This window comes from Magnolia sinica, chromosome 15 (assembly GCF_029962835.1).
Source record: "Magnolia sinica isolate HGM2019 chromosome 15, MsV1, whole genome shotgun sequence".
NCBI classification, from domain to species: domain Eukaryota; kingdom Viridiplantae; phylum Streptophyta; class Magnoliopsida; order Magnoliales; family Magnoliaceae; genus Magnolia; species Magnolia sinica.
In genome coordinates, this window is record NC_080587.1 from 56,904,367 (window position 1) to 56,919,122 (window position 14,756).

At 37.7% G+C, this 14,756-nt stretch overlaps 1 non-coding gene across 1 annotated transcript; it reads left to right on the top strand.

The window, feature by feature from the left end:
* The first annotated feature begins 1,111 nt into the window (after positions 1-1,111).
* LOC131228378 (small nucleolar RNA R71) lies at positions 1,112-1,218 on the top strand. Its single transcript, XR_009162882.1, has one exon. It is a non-coding gene; the product is annotated as a small nucleolar RNA R71 (small nucleolar RNA).
* Positions 1,219-14,756: the final 13,538 nt, after the last annotated feature.

Below are 14,756 nucleotides of genomic sequence, written 5' to 3' on the forward strand. Positions count from 1 at the left end.
CATCGGAACCGCAGTGACGATGTGGTCGTACTGATATAAGTTTCGAGTCGAGCTGAATCTGATATATGGGACACGACTCAGGATCGTGTGCAAATGTCGATAACAAATCACAGGTCGCCGAAATTGGACCAGGAGGACCGCGGAAGCTTACGGAATGGTACGAGCTAGGATACGGGTCTTACAAAAATGGAGCAACCAGCTTCCCTTGAGGTTTTGGTTCTAACTCTGGTGGGGCATGGCTAGATCCATCTTATTTGTCCACTTCTGAATCCTTAGGCTTTTCAGCCATAACTAGAATGGTTTTGTCAATGATCTTCCCACTCCTAAGAGTGGTGATGGATTTAGCCTGCTCCATTTGATTTGAAGAGCTTGGGTCGCTAACTTCATAATGCGGTTTAAGTTTGGGAAGAGGTTGAGCTGGGAAGCTCCCCTTGTTCCCAATCATATTTTTAACCTAAGTCCTTGAATCGCTTTTGTAAGGTCTTGAAAGGCTTGTAGCATACCCTGATTGAAAAGCTCTTGCTTTTGAAAATGTTTTAGAACCGAATCCTCTTGAGGTTTCTCTTGAATTGGAATTTGATTTAGGAAACCTTGAGGTGTAGCGGTTTGTCCATTCCTCCAACTGAAGTTTGGATGATTTCTCCAGCCAGGATTGTATGTGTTAGAGGTGGGCTCACTAAAAGGTCTTTGGTAATTGTGTACGGCATTAGATTACTCATTCAATACCTCTTGAAAGGCAGATATAGTTGGGTAATTTTCAGTAGTGTGAATGTTGCAACCATAAATACCGCAAACAATTTCCTTAGCCTTATCCTTCTTTACTTCCATGGCCTCGAGTTTTCTGGTAAGATTAGCCACTTTAGCATTGATATCATCATCCTCTTTCAAGAGATACATTCCACCCCTTTCCTTGGAATGAGTCGGCCTAGACGTAGTGCTCGGTCTAGGGGAGATGTCCCATGATTGTGTGTTCTCAGCAAGCTTATCAAAGTAGTCCCACACCTCATCGACACCTTTATTCATAAACTCCTCATTACACATAATCTCGACTAATTGGCACATGGGAGATGTCAGCCCATCATAGAAAAAATTCTTAATACGTCACGTTTCAAAACCATGTTATGGGCATGAACTGACAAGATCCTTGAACCGCTCCCAACATTGGAAGAATGTTTCATCTTCCCTTTGGGCAAAGTTCATGATCGACTTTCTAAGGGTGTTCGTCTTATAGTATGGGAAAAATTTCTTGATGAACTCCCTTGTCATGTCATTCCATCTGCCAATAGATCAAGGACGTAGTGAATGTATCCATGTCTTAGCTTTCTCTTTCAAAGAAAAAGGAAAGAGTTTCAACCAGACCGTGTCATCAGACACGTTAGGAAAGTATAAAGTAGCTATGATCTCATCAAACTCTTTCAGATGTAAATAAGGATTTTATAACCGAAGCTCATGAAATTTAGGAAGGAGTTGGATCACCCCCGGCTTGATATCCATGTGTCCTGTATTCTCATGAAAAACCATGCATGAGGGTGTACTCACCCCCGCCGGTTGTAAATAATCTCGTAAAGTACGAGGTGAGGGTGCTTGATGCACCTCATTCTCATCCTGGATTCATCCACCCTAGGTTGGGGTAGAAGAGGTTGGTTTTCAGTCATCACTTCAATTAACTCAGGGGATTTCAAGCGATGTCTAGTCCTGTGATGGATAGTTAACTCCTCAACCAATCCTCCTTCAGTCAAGAGACGTCGAGTGTTGTCACGAGCCCACTTGGGCATGAAACACTCACAGCCATCAATTCAAATTCTAAACCTAATCCTAAGAAAGGAAATAAAAATCTAGAAAGAAAGAGAAGGTTGGAAAGAAGTTACCAAATTGGAGTCCCTAAGTTAAAAGCCTGCAAAACAAACCAAAACAAGTTAGTTTCTAAAAATAACAAAACTCTAAGAATTAGAAATTTTCTAAAGATTAAAGAAAAAAAGAATCAAACAAAATCCTAAAAGTAGCAAATAGAGAGATCAGAAAGAGATTAGCAATTTAGGAAGTTATATCAAAATCCTACAAAACTGGAAAGTTAGGTTAGTGTCTATAAAAAAATAAAAAAATAAAAAAATAAAAAATTTAAAAAAAAAAAAAAAGGTGGAAAAAAAATCCTAAAAATAAAAATAGAAAGATGAGTAAATTTCTAAAAAAGAAAAAGGAAAGCTTACAATTAGAATATTTCTAAAAATAGAGAACCTAAACCTAAAGTTAGAAAATCCTAATCTTAACCTAATTTTAAAACTAATCAATTTCAGAAAAACGTAGTCGTCAATCCCCGACAACGGCGCCAAAAACTTGTTCACACCCCAGGTATAGGGTTGTGAAGTAGTAATAATCTCGGTAAGACCGAGTTTGAATCCACAGGGACTGAACCTTGTATGTAATCTGAAAATAACCAGAACTAGAACTAGAATAAGATGAAATCTAAATCAGAAGAATATGAGGAAATAATGGTGAAATAGTAAACTAAAATTTGTATAATTCAAAGGTAGGAAATCAGGGATTCAGAAGATCCACTTGTAGAGATCAAAGAGATCTATGCTTGATTCATGAACTCAACTGGACTTCGAGTCTCATCTTCATCCAGTTGAAAGATATATCACCAAAGCTCAATCTGAACTTCCTTTGATCTAATTTTCAAATAAATGAAAGGTACGAGAATTAAAGTGGATTCCATCACAAAACGATGCCCATGAGACAAAGTAAACAACAGAATTAAACCAATACACAACCCATCAGAAATATGTATGAATGTTAGGAAGGATTCCATCATCCAACCATGTCCAAGGGGCAATGGTGAACAACAGGGCTTCCTAACTTCACAATCAAAATAATGAAAAGAAAATACTCAAAGCTATCGCAGATCTATTGTAATTTCAGTCACAGCAAACCATTAAAAACTGAAAGTATTCCTATTAATCAAACTATAATCAAAGTAGTTCATAACATGAATCAAGACTATAAAATCCTTCCCATCACACCACAAACTTCACCTCTTATCCCTAACTAAGAGGTTTAGCCCAACATGATCGGACTAGATCTTAACATAACTCATAAGAATAGCAGCAAAAACAGTAAAGAAAACTAGCTAAAATTCCAAAACTTCTCTCTCTTTATCTCTCTCTCACGTCCCAAGGACTGAATGAATACCCTCTCTCTCGTCTCTTTCTTTTATAGCTGATGAAGGTCGGTGAAAGGAGAGGTGCAGTCAGTGCTGTTTACACATAGCACAACTGAAGTTAACGCAAGAAGCAAGCTGTGGGACTTTTACGCAGCTCTCCTGCGCAGCGAACCCATCTGGTGCATCCAGATTCATCACAAAAATGGTCCTGTTGTGGGATCTGTTCCGATCAGTGTACTGGGACGGAATTCCTTGTTATTGGCCCATCAGATGGACGCCCTTGATCGTCCTCTAACTCTTAATCTTGGACCATTGTTTAACATTCAATCAGCTTCATCGATCCCCTGATTTATAAACAACTTAGCACTGACCCTTGGATGTTTCAGTTCTAGCCTCTGAATGTCCCTGATCATCATGATTTTACCCCTGGCCCACTAAATCAATGGCCCGATCACGTCGATTGTGCAAGCATTGCGGACGTGGGATTCGGCTTATAGCGTAGTGGAATCGACTCCTTGTTTTACTACTTTTCTTTTGATCTTCTTGGGTAAGATCGGATCGTCCATTGCTCCATTTTAAATGGCCCAAATCATCAAGGTTTGCTGAGATGAAGTTCTATCAGCAGAGAACACCATAAGGAATTTCAGGAAGATGATTCAGCTCAGCCTTGTGTGGGAGCATCTTGCGGACAACATCCAGCTTGAGTGCTTAATCAGGTTTGGCATGAAATTACTCGAGTTTGGATGGATTTGACCCGCCTACACGATAGACGGTTTGGATTCCTAAAATGGTTACGCACGGTGGGCCACATCAATGCTCAAACGGACGCCGTCTGTTAGTGTTGCAGGGCGGTGACCCTTCTTCGGCTAGAGATTGCATGTATGTGGGGCCTTCCCTGTGTGCGTTATGACCTAGGGTGTGGTCAAAGCGTCGTGCTCTACATGATGGACGGTCCGGATTGGACATATGGGCCCTGATGGTGGCCCACAAATCATCCAAAAAGAATGGCCGTGTGCAAGCAAAAATAGAGAGTTTCCTTATCTGTTTTGGCAGGCTGAGATTGTGCGGTCAAATGCTGTTTGACCGCTTGTTAGGGGTTCAATGCACTGCAAGTTTACTTGCTGCAGTGCACATACAGCACTCGTGTGGGCCCCACAATGATATTTTGAAAAAATCCACATCGTCCATCTATCTTCCATATATGAAGTTTCGAGTCGAATAGATAGTGAGACCCCTATGATCTTGCATTCTTGACGAATTTCAAGCCTTTTTATCTCGACACACTAGATTTTCTCGAATCCCGAGCATGTAATGTCTTCGATCTCGGTCCCCTAGGGTCCATCCCTTGCCTTAGTGACTTCAAAGCATCAAATCCACACTTTTAATACCCTTTTTCAGTCCACGCTCATAAATACACCTTGCATCACAAACACGATTAAAAATAGGGTGTTAAATGGTATCATGCTCGTAGAATCAGGTAATAAATGGGGCCTAATATGCAATATTTGACCCACCCTCAATAGTTAGGACGTTGCGTGATGAGAATGAAGTACAATAAGTTGCACCAATTCGGACCTTACATGATTACTTACCATCGACAATAATAAATACACCTTCCTACATGCTTTTCCCAACCAATGTAAGAAATGTGGACTTTAAATCAGGGATGATCCAATTATTCTCTAAATTCCATGAAGTTGATTAAGAAAGTCCATACTTGCACATAAAAGAATTTAAAGAGATTATCGCAACCATACACTTCAATAATATTTTTTTCTGATGTGATTAAATTGAAGTTATTTCCATTCTTTCTCAAGGAAAAAGCCAAAGTATGGCTTCATTCCTTTAGGTCGATATCTACTAGCATGTGGGCTGGGATGACCCACAAGTTTCTTTTAAAGTTCTTCCCGAGTCATAAAACCAATATTCTCAAGCGTGACATTATGAACTTCTCTATATTAAAAAAAAATGAAACTTTTTTTTCAGTGTTGGGAACGATTCATAAACTTACTTCTTGCTTACCCACACCATGGCTACGAGATTTGGCGGATGATTCTATGAGGGACTAAGCTTAAACATGCGCCAATTCGTAGAGATGATGTGTAAAGGCGAATTTATGAATAAGGATCCAGAAGATGCCTGGGATTACCTAAACATGCTAGCTGAAAATGCCCAATCATGAGACACATCCAACCAAGCTAGTAATCCCAAGGAAGTTTCAAAATAGAGAAGAGTACATGTTCTCAAAGAGGAGGACGATGTAAGTACAAGGTTGACAGATCTCATAAGGAAGATTAAGACCTTAGAATCTAGGAAGGAAGTGATCCCATTGCAACCGTTGAAACCGTATGTGGTATTTACAAGAGTGATGTTCCCCTAACTAAGGATTGTCCCACAATCCCATGTTTCAGGAGGTGTTGGATGTTCAAGTGAACGCTATGAATGTGTATCAACGCCTCTCAGTGCACCAAATTCTAACAGGTACATTCTCAATTGGCGAAATCATCCAAATTTCAGTTGGAGGAACAAATCAACTGCAAATGCACCCAATAAGCCCCAAGGGCCATTTATTGGACCCCCATCAAAGAGAATCCTTGAGGACACGTTGAATGCATTCATGTAAGGAAAAATGCAACACAATTATAGCACCATGCAGGCCATAAATGAAATCAAAACTTCAGTTGCAAGAATTGAGCCACATCTAATTGTTAAGGAGAAAGGACCTTTTCGGCCCAACCTTAGCCTAACCCCAAGGGACAATTCGAGATAAGTGATCCCAATTCTTCAACCCAATATGTGGAACATGTTAAATCCATCATCACCTTGAGAAGTGGTAAAGAGATTAAAAAGGAGATCCTTAAGTAGGTTGAGAAACTCAAAGAATCAAGAGACTCAAAGGATGATGGTGAATTTAGCAATGCTCCACATGAAAAAGAGCTAGTGCGTAAATACAAGCCTGTGGCCCGTTTTCCTAACGTCTTGCCTCATTAAAATGACCAAGTGAAAATTACGACATTTTAGAGATATTTCAACAAGTCAAGATCAAAATCCCCTTGTTAGATGCAATTAGACAGTTCCCATCTTATGCCAAATTCTTAAAGGATTTATGTGCGGTAAAGCCTTTTTGACAGAATAGGTGAGTACCATCATAAATCAAAATACTTACCCAAAATACAAAGACCCTGGAAGTCCTACGATCTCATGTATAATAGGAAACTTCAACGATGACAAAGCACTTCTAGACCTTGGGGCAAGTGTTAATCTGATACCATACTCAGTATACGAGCAATTAAGCTTTGGTGAGTTGAAATCCACAAAGAAAATGTTACAATTAGATGACTGCTAGACTATAATATTGAGAGGAGTGGTGGAAGATGTGTTGGTCCAAGTGGATAGATTTTACTACCCGATAGACTTTATTGTCTTAAATACACACCTAGTTATAAATATGAACACTTAAATCCTTGTCATTTTAAGCCAACCATTCCCGGCTACCGCTAATGCCATAATCAATTGCCAGAATGGAATCATGAAAATATCCTTTACGAATATGACCTTAAAGCTGAACATGTTTAATTTGCATAAACCATAAGAGAATGATGATGTGATTCATGAGGTGAACTTGATTGATATAATTGAAGATAATGAACCTCTTTTGACTGAAATTCTTAAACATTTAGAATTATGCTTCGCACACTTTGCATATTCAAATGATCCTATGATTAGAGATATAATAAATGACTTGCAGGATTGTATCCCGGTGCTTGACACTATCGAGAAGAAAAATGTTCTGAAAAACCTCTTATTACCACCAATTCTGAATGTTTACCATTAAGGGTGAAGGACTTAGATTTTGAATTAAAGTTAGAAACTTCAAATTTTATGAAGACTACGATGGCTAAAGAGTTTACTGATATTCAATTGTTTGTAGTCTCTTATTCACCATGGTCTACTCATATTCAAAAATTTCTGCCACGTGTGAATAATATATTCTTTGGACAACTCATAATAATAGAAAGAGAATTTATAATGAGGTACGCAAATTTCTCTAAACGTTCATGGTCCAGGACATCAAACTTACTCTAAAGTAGTTTTATGGATGATCTTTTTGAAAAGTTTGCTGAAAAATTTGTCGAGATACTGTATAGAAGAGGAACCTATCTGTCCAGAATGAGTAATTTTTCCTTGCTTTCTTATATTAGGAATTTATTTTCTTTTTTAGGATTAGCTCTCTTTATTAGTTTAGTTTGTTTGTAGAAATACCATTTGATAGGAAGTTCGCACTTATACTTATCTGTTTGTCGCCTTCTAGGTATTTTCATCTACTCCTCTTTATTTTTGTTGCTCTCATTTTACTTTTATCACATATGTTTATACATTAAGGACAATGTAGAATTTAGGTTTAGGAGGCGGGGAGGGGGGTGGGGGGTAGGTTTCCTTTAAAAATTCTTTATATTTATGCTGAATTTTTGAATTTTTGAGCTATTTTTTTAATTTAAAATTTTATGTGAATTTAAGTGATTTTGAAATTAATCCAGGTATTATAATAATAATATATTTAATGTTGAGGATTTTTAATCCTAAATTTTAGTTGTTTAATGGTTTCAAAGTTAAGTTTGAAGTTTTAATCTTTAAATTGGAAGTTTTAAACATTGATTGATTCATGATTTCAAACACATTTAGCTTATGTTGGGATTTGTGTTACGGAATCACACGGATATGGATCTCGGATAGCAATCTAAGAGCACCAAGCAAACACAAGAGAACACAAAGATTTAACATGGAAAACCCTTTTGGAAAAAAACCACGGCACAAAGCGACAGATCTTCACTATGAAAGCATAAATTACAAAAAGAAAGGACTTACCCAATTCGAACAACCTCGAATCTCACCCTTGCTACACCCTTTAGAAACCCTAAAACCCTTTTAGGAACCCCTTTAGAAAGCCTTAGCATACCTGAAAATGGCCCTAGGGACTGCTATTTATAGATGGAGAAACCCCACTTACGCACCTCCCTAGAAACCGCCTCAAATTTAGGCAGTCCGTGCAAAAACCGTGCACCATCTGTGTAATCTTCGACTGGTCAAGCCTAGGCTTCGACTGGTTGAAGGGCACCTTTAACTGGTCAAGCTTGTCCCTCGACTGGTTGAATACCTCGGGATTTTGGAAAACATTGTTGCTGGACTTCGAGTCGAATAGGCTTCGACTAGTCGAAAGGACCTTCGACTAGTCGAGCCAGTCCCTCAACTGGTCAAGCAACTCGATGAACAAGATTTAAGACATCTATTTACAACAATCTCTACCATGTCTTCAATCTTTAACCGTGTAGCTTCTTAACCTCTTCTCTTATCTCTACACCGCATCATAGCTTCAATCAACACTTCTTGTGCACACTCCGTCATTCTTTTACGCCATCGCCAAGCCCAGAGAAGTTGCACAGAACTTGAACTTCTCTGTAGGAATGATCTAAGTGAGCATGTCTGTCGTATTTGAATCCACATGCCCAACCACCTTTGCTCCTATCTTCTCAAAAGTAAGACATAGTCTTCTATACCATCTCACCGCCACCCAATATTGTTTGCCAGAGTATTTGCTTGCAACACTAATTGCCTGTGAAATAACTAATCTAATATAGACCATGACATGCATTGCCAACCGCATTCAAATAAGGCTCACGAGACATATCCTATTTTTCCTATCTGTTTTGGGACATGTCCTAAGGAAACCTTAAGGAGAAATGCATAGGGAATGCTCTCCGGCTTTGCCTAGTCCATCACATCCTTGATCAATACCTACACAAGGTATTTTACCTATAATTACCAAAACCTGCTCCTCTTTCAGTCTCAATGCTGAGAACCATCTTTATAGCCCCCGATCCTTCATCCTGAATGTTCCACTTAACCAAGTCTTTAGTACATTGATTTCAAACAAGTTATGATTAGGGATCTACATGTCATCGACATATAATTCCTGACTCACCATGAAGGAATCAAATTATAAACCACTACCTGGCGACAGGTCGTGTAAAGACCTCCTGTAAACTTTTTTCTCAGCGCCTTTAAACTTTGAACCACTCTAGTTGCTTCATATAGATCTGCTCTTCCAATTTCCCTTGCAGAAGTTCAGACTCTACATTCATCCTTCTATCTCGAGATCGCATTGGCCAACCAGCGTCAATCACGGATCTAATAGACACCTGCTATACCGTCGGCATGAATATCTCTAGGAAGCCGATCCCTTCCCTCTGAGCATAACCCTTCGCTACCAACTTTGCTCTGTATCCATGTTGTATGCTCCTAAAGATCCACCTGCATCCAATTGCTTTCCGGCCCACTGAAAGCTCCACCAGCTCCCATTTGTCGATCTGGTATGAGTCTATCACATCATCCATAATCACCTTCCGCTTCTCAAAACCAGGCTCACCAAGAGCCACTTGAATAGTAGACAAAGCCCTCTCGTGTATAACGAGAGCATATGCGATATTGGAGTAATCCATGTACCTTGCTAATATCTCACGATTATGTTGTGTGATTCTTCTTATAGGAAGCTGCTCCACCTACTCCGTATCTCAATCTGCACGTCATATCCTTCTTGCCCTGCCCGCTCATGTGGTTATGCCTAACATGTCACACATGTGCAGAGGTGGAATCTCCACCTTTTGAAGTGCTCCTGATCAACCAGTAAACATTATCGAGTCGTTGTGCTTTCATGAATACCCGTGCCCCCTTAGATACTTTAAGGACACCATCAATACTTGTGAACTTGCACCCTATAGCCTCAACTGCACCGAGAGAAATCAAGCTCTTCTTCATGTCACGAACGTGCCTCACCCTAGTTAGGGTACGCTCTGTCCCATCAAATATCTTGACACGGACCGTATCAATAGCCACAACATTACAGGCACTGTCATTGTCCATAAATACCTGTCTACTATCGCACTCCCTGTAGCTGGTAAACCAACTCTAATAAAGAGTCATGTGAAAGGATGCCCCTGTGTCTAAAATCCACTCACCCTTACGATCATCGTATGGGCGTCTGATTGTGGACACAGACAAAATATCACCATCACATCCACTCGATTCATCTGACGTGACAGCATTAGCCTCTCTGCACGAAGCCTTATATTCTTCTATTTTAGATTTAGGATTTGTACAATCCTTCTTTACATGTCCTTCCATCCCACAATTCCAGCACTTTAACTTTCCTTTGCCCTTGCCCTTTGATTTAGATCTTAATCTTGAAGACTCCGTATCTTCTTCAAAACTCCTACCCCCTCGTAAATAGTGCATCAGAAGATGTCCTCATGTCATCGTTAAGCTTTCTCATGGCCTTTCCTTGAAGGGCTGAGATAACGGTGTCAACACTTAGGATTTTATTCATGGTGCACATTGTGTCCTTGAATGACTCCTACGACTCCGGAAGAGAATTCAGCAACATGCATGCTTGTTCTTCATCTTTCATCACTTCCTCCATATCTAACAATTTGCAAACCGATTTAATAAAGTTGCTGATGTGAGCATCCAGATCTCCACCCTCTACCATCTTGAAGTTATACCACTGCCACTTCAAGTGTAGGTGATTTTCAGATGATTTTTTCGCATATACATCCTTTGACTTCACCCAAAGTTGTAGTTTTCTCCCTCATGACATTGTAGAGAACCTCATCCGTGAGACATAAACGGATCAATGATAAGGCTTTTTTTTTATCAAGAGTATTCCAATCATCATCAATCATAGTAGACTTTCACTCCTCAAGAGTACCATCTTTACCTTCCTTGATTAAGGAACTGATCATCTTGATCTTCCACAACTCAAAATTATTTTTCCCTGAATACTTCTCAATATCATACCTAGTACTTCCTATTATTGTTAATCCTTCAAATTCAGATCTATGCCCCAATGATTGCTCTAATACCACTTGTTGAGATTTGTGCTGTGAAATCACAAAGATATGGATCTAGGATAGAAATCCAAGAGCACTAAACAAATACAAAAGGATACAAAGATTTAACGTGGAAAACCCTTTCAAGAAAAAACCATGGCACAAAGTGACAAATCTTCACTATGAAAGCATAAATTACAAAGAGAAAGGACTTACCCGATTTAAACAACCTCGAATCTCACCCTTGTTATATACCCTTTAGAAATCCTAAAACCCTTTTAGCAACCCTTGGAACCCCTTTAGAAACCCTTAACATACTTGAGAATGGCCCTAAGGACTGCTATTTATAGATGGGGAAACCCCACTTATGCACCTCCCTAGAAACCGCCTCAAATTTACATAGTCCGCGCATAGACCGCACACCATCTGCAAAACCTTCGACTGGTCGAGCCTATCCCTCGACTGGTTGAAGACCTCGGGATTTTTAGAAATATTGTTGTTGGACTTCGAGTCTAACAAGCTTCGACTAGTCGAGCCAGTCCCTCAACTAGTCGAGCAACTCAGTGAACAAGATTTAAGACATCTATTTTACAACAGCTTATACATTAAAGTTTTAGTTTGATATTGAATTATTAACTCGATAATTATTGAAAATGATAGGAACCAAATCTGGGAAAATTTTCTATCATGTTCAATGAAAAGAATTGAAAAAAAAAATACCCAGTTAAAAAATAGTTATCATCTAAAAGGGCTACCTATGAAAAATTATACATGAAATGATTGTTATGGAAAAGAAAAGAAGAAAAAGATTGAAAATAGTGTGAAAGCCATCGATGAAAAAAATCAAAAGATTGATGAGTAGAATATTGAACTATAAGTTAAGTTTTGGTTTAGGCTTTGGTTATCCTGAAATACTACTTTTTATTATCAATATTATTATAAAAGTAGATAACTTAACCTTTGGTTATGTTAAGTCTAGATTTCACTATACACTCATAGAACTCAATGTTTAGAATTTTTTTAATTATAAGATTAATGCTTTGAACTCGATTAGGATGTTTACTAAGTGCCAGAGTTTAGGTGGAAGCAATACTTTCCATTAATGAATTTTAAATTTCTATAATTTGGATTGTTTTTAGAATTTCTTAAGTTTATAGAAATTTATTCATTTGGTTTCGAAATATTTCTCGCATATTTTGCTTGGAATTAACAAAATGTTGTTGGGGTGTGTGATAATGCCTAAATATATCTCAATTACATTAGCTTTCCTTGCAAGTAAGTGTTAATTCAATATAATTATATAAGTTTTCTACATGCGAGGTGATTTAGAAGCTTAAGATGAATACATACTTAAAAGATGAATTTAAAGCTCAAAAAAATGATCAAAGAAGAATTGAAAATTTGAAAGTCATTAATAAAAATTTTAAGTACCAAAGATCCAAGAAAACTAAGTGCAAATGAGTAAAAAAATGTTTAAAAAAATCATAATGTACATTAATAGAAATAACAGACTGTTCAGTCCCGCCTGAGGTTGGTTCAGTCCAACTATATGTATGAATGAACAAATTATTGACAAGTTTTTTAGATCATAGCTGTTAAGGGATCTTACAATCTAGTGTGGTTGTAAAGAACAATTTACCAAGTAACAAACTGTATTAACGGCTTCCACCTAAAAATATTGGTCAAGCGAAGTCAATCTAATCATATTCCTAGTATGATCCATAAACATACGATTCATCCATTTAACGACTACGTTTAATATGGAGTGTCAGGAACCATGTATTGCTTTTCAATGCCACGCTCATTATAAAACCTTCCCAATCTTTCAAGGCGTACTCTTCTCCATTATCATTTTTAGACACTTAATCTTATTTTACTTCTAAATTTTGACTAATGCTTTAAGCTTGATGAAATAAGTAAAGCATTACTTTTTCTTTTAAGCATGTAAACCAATACATTCCTGGAAAAATTGTCCATAAAAGAAATAAATTACCTATTGTCTGATAAGAATTAGACAAAGCTTCTTAAGCATTAGAATAAATTAGTTTTAAAATATTTTTTCTATTAACAATCGAAAAGAGAAAATGAATTCTATAAAAAATTTCAAAATACAATCCTCGTAAAAATTTAAATGAATTATTTTTAAATTAGAAAGTAAATTTTGATTAAAAAATACATTTAATCCTTACTCATGTGGTCCAACCACTTATGCCAGATTGTAGCAAAATTTGACATGACACATGCAATTATACCATCTCCAAAATCACTATCGACAATACAATTTTGTCTTCAGATGAATTGTCTTTTTCAAGTAGACTTCCTTGAGAACCAAAGAGTTCGATGCTTGATCACACAAATTGGGTTTGAATTTATTTATTTTTTATTTCCTGAGTTTACAATTTTTTTATAAGTGACATTTCTTTTAATAGTTCCAACACTTTCCTGCTTTGTGCCCTTTCGACTTAGATGTCTAATATCTCTCACTTGTACATGTCTCAATAAATATTCCTTTAATTATCATGGTATTACTAGAAGATCCCTCATGTGCTTTTCTACGGGGCTCCTCAGTAATTAACGTGTTCATAATTGACTCTATATTGAGATTTAAACTATTGATAAGATTCATATCTTACCATTTGTTGAATTTGGCATCAAACAAAGTGTTCACACCCCAAGTATAGGGTTGCAATGTAGTAATAAACTCAGTAAAACCGGGGTCGAATCCACAGGGACTGTACCTTATACGTAATCTGAAAATAACTCGAACTAGAACTAGGCAAAGATGTTGTCTAAATTAGGTGGATATGAAAGAATAATGGTGAATGATTAAACTAAAACTATAAAATTCAAAAGTGGGAAACTATGGTGCCAGGGATCCACTTGTAGAAATCAGGGAGATCTATGCTTGATATATAACCTTAAAAATCAAATTTGAACTTCCTTTAATCTAGTTTTCAAAAGACAAGAGGTATGAATATTAGAATTGATTCCATCACAAAATCATACCCATGAAACAAAGCAAACAACAGAATTTAGCTAATCCACATCCAATCTAAGAGATATATAAATGTTAGGAAGGATTCCGTCATCCAATCATGCCCAGGAGACAATGGTGAACAACAGGATTCTCAAATTCACAAACCCTATAATGCTAAGAGCATGTTCAAAGTTATCGCAGATCCATTGTAATTTAAGTCACAACAAACCATTAAAAACTGAAAGCATTCCTTAAATATCAAACTATAATTAAAAGAAAGTTCAACTAAAGTATGAATCAAAGCATAGAAAACCATCCATCACGCTACAAGCTTCACCTCTTAGCCTTAGCTAAGAGGTTTAGCTAATCATAACCATGATTAAGCTAAAATCAGAAAAACATGAAAGGAAAAGAAAATAAAGATGACTGAAGGAGAACTCGTTGAAGCCGGCCATCCACCCTCTCCCTCTCTTCCTTCACTTCCACGTAAAGAGATAGCTTCTCTCTCTTTCTCTCTCCCTTTTATAAAGCTCTAAAGTCTGCTAGAGTCAGTGGAGTGGAGAACCTACGCAGTCGGTGATGTGCGTAAGTCTTACGCAGTAAAAACTGCATGAAAACGCAAACTTATTGCGTTTAGACCGAGTTTTAGGCCAGAAGATCGTCCCATGATCTGATTTGGCTTCATGATTGGGGTAAAGACCCCCTTCTAAAGCATGTGGACGGTCCGGATCATCGA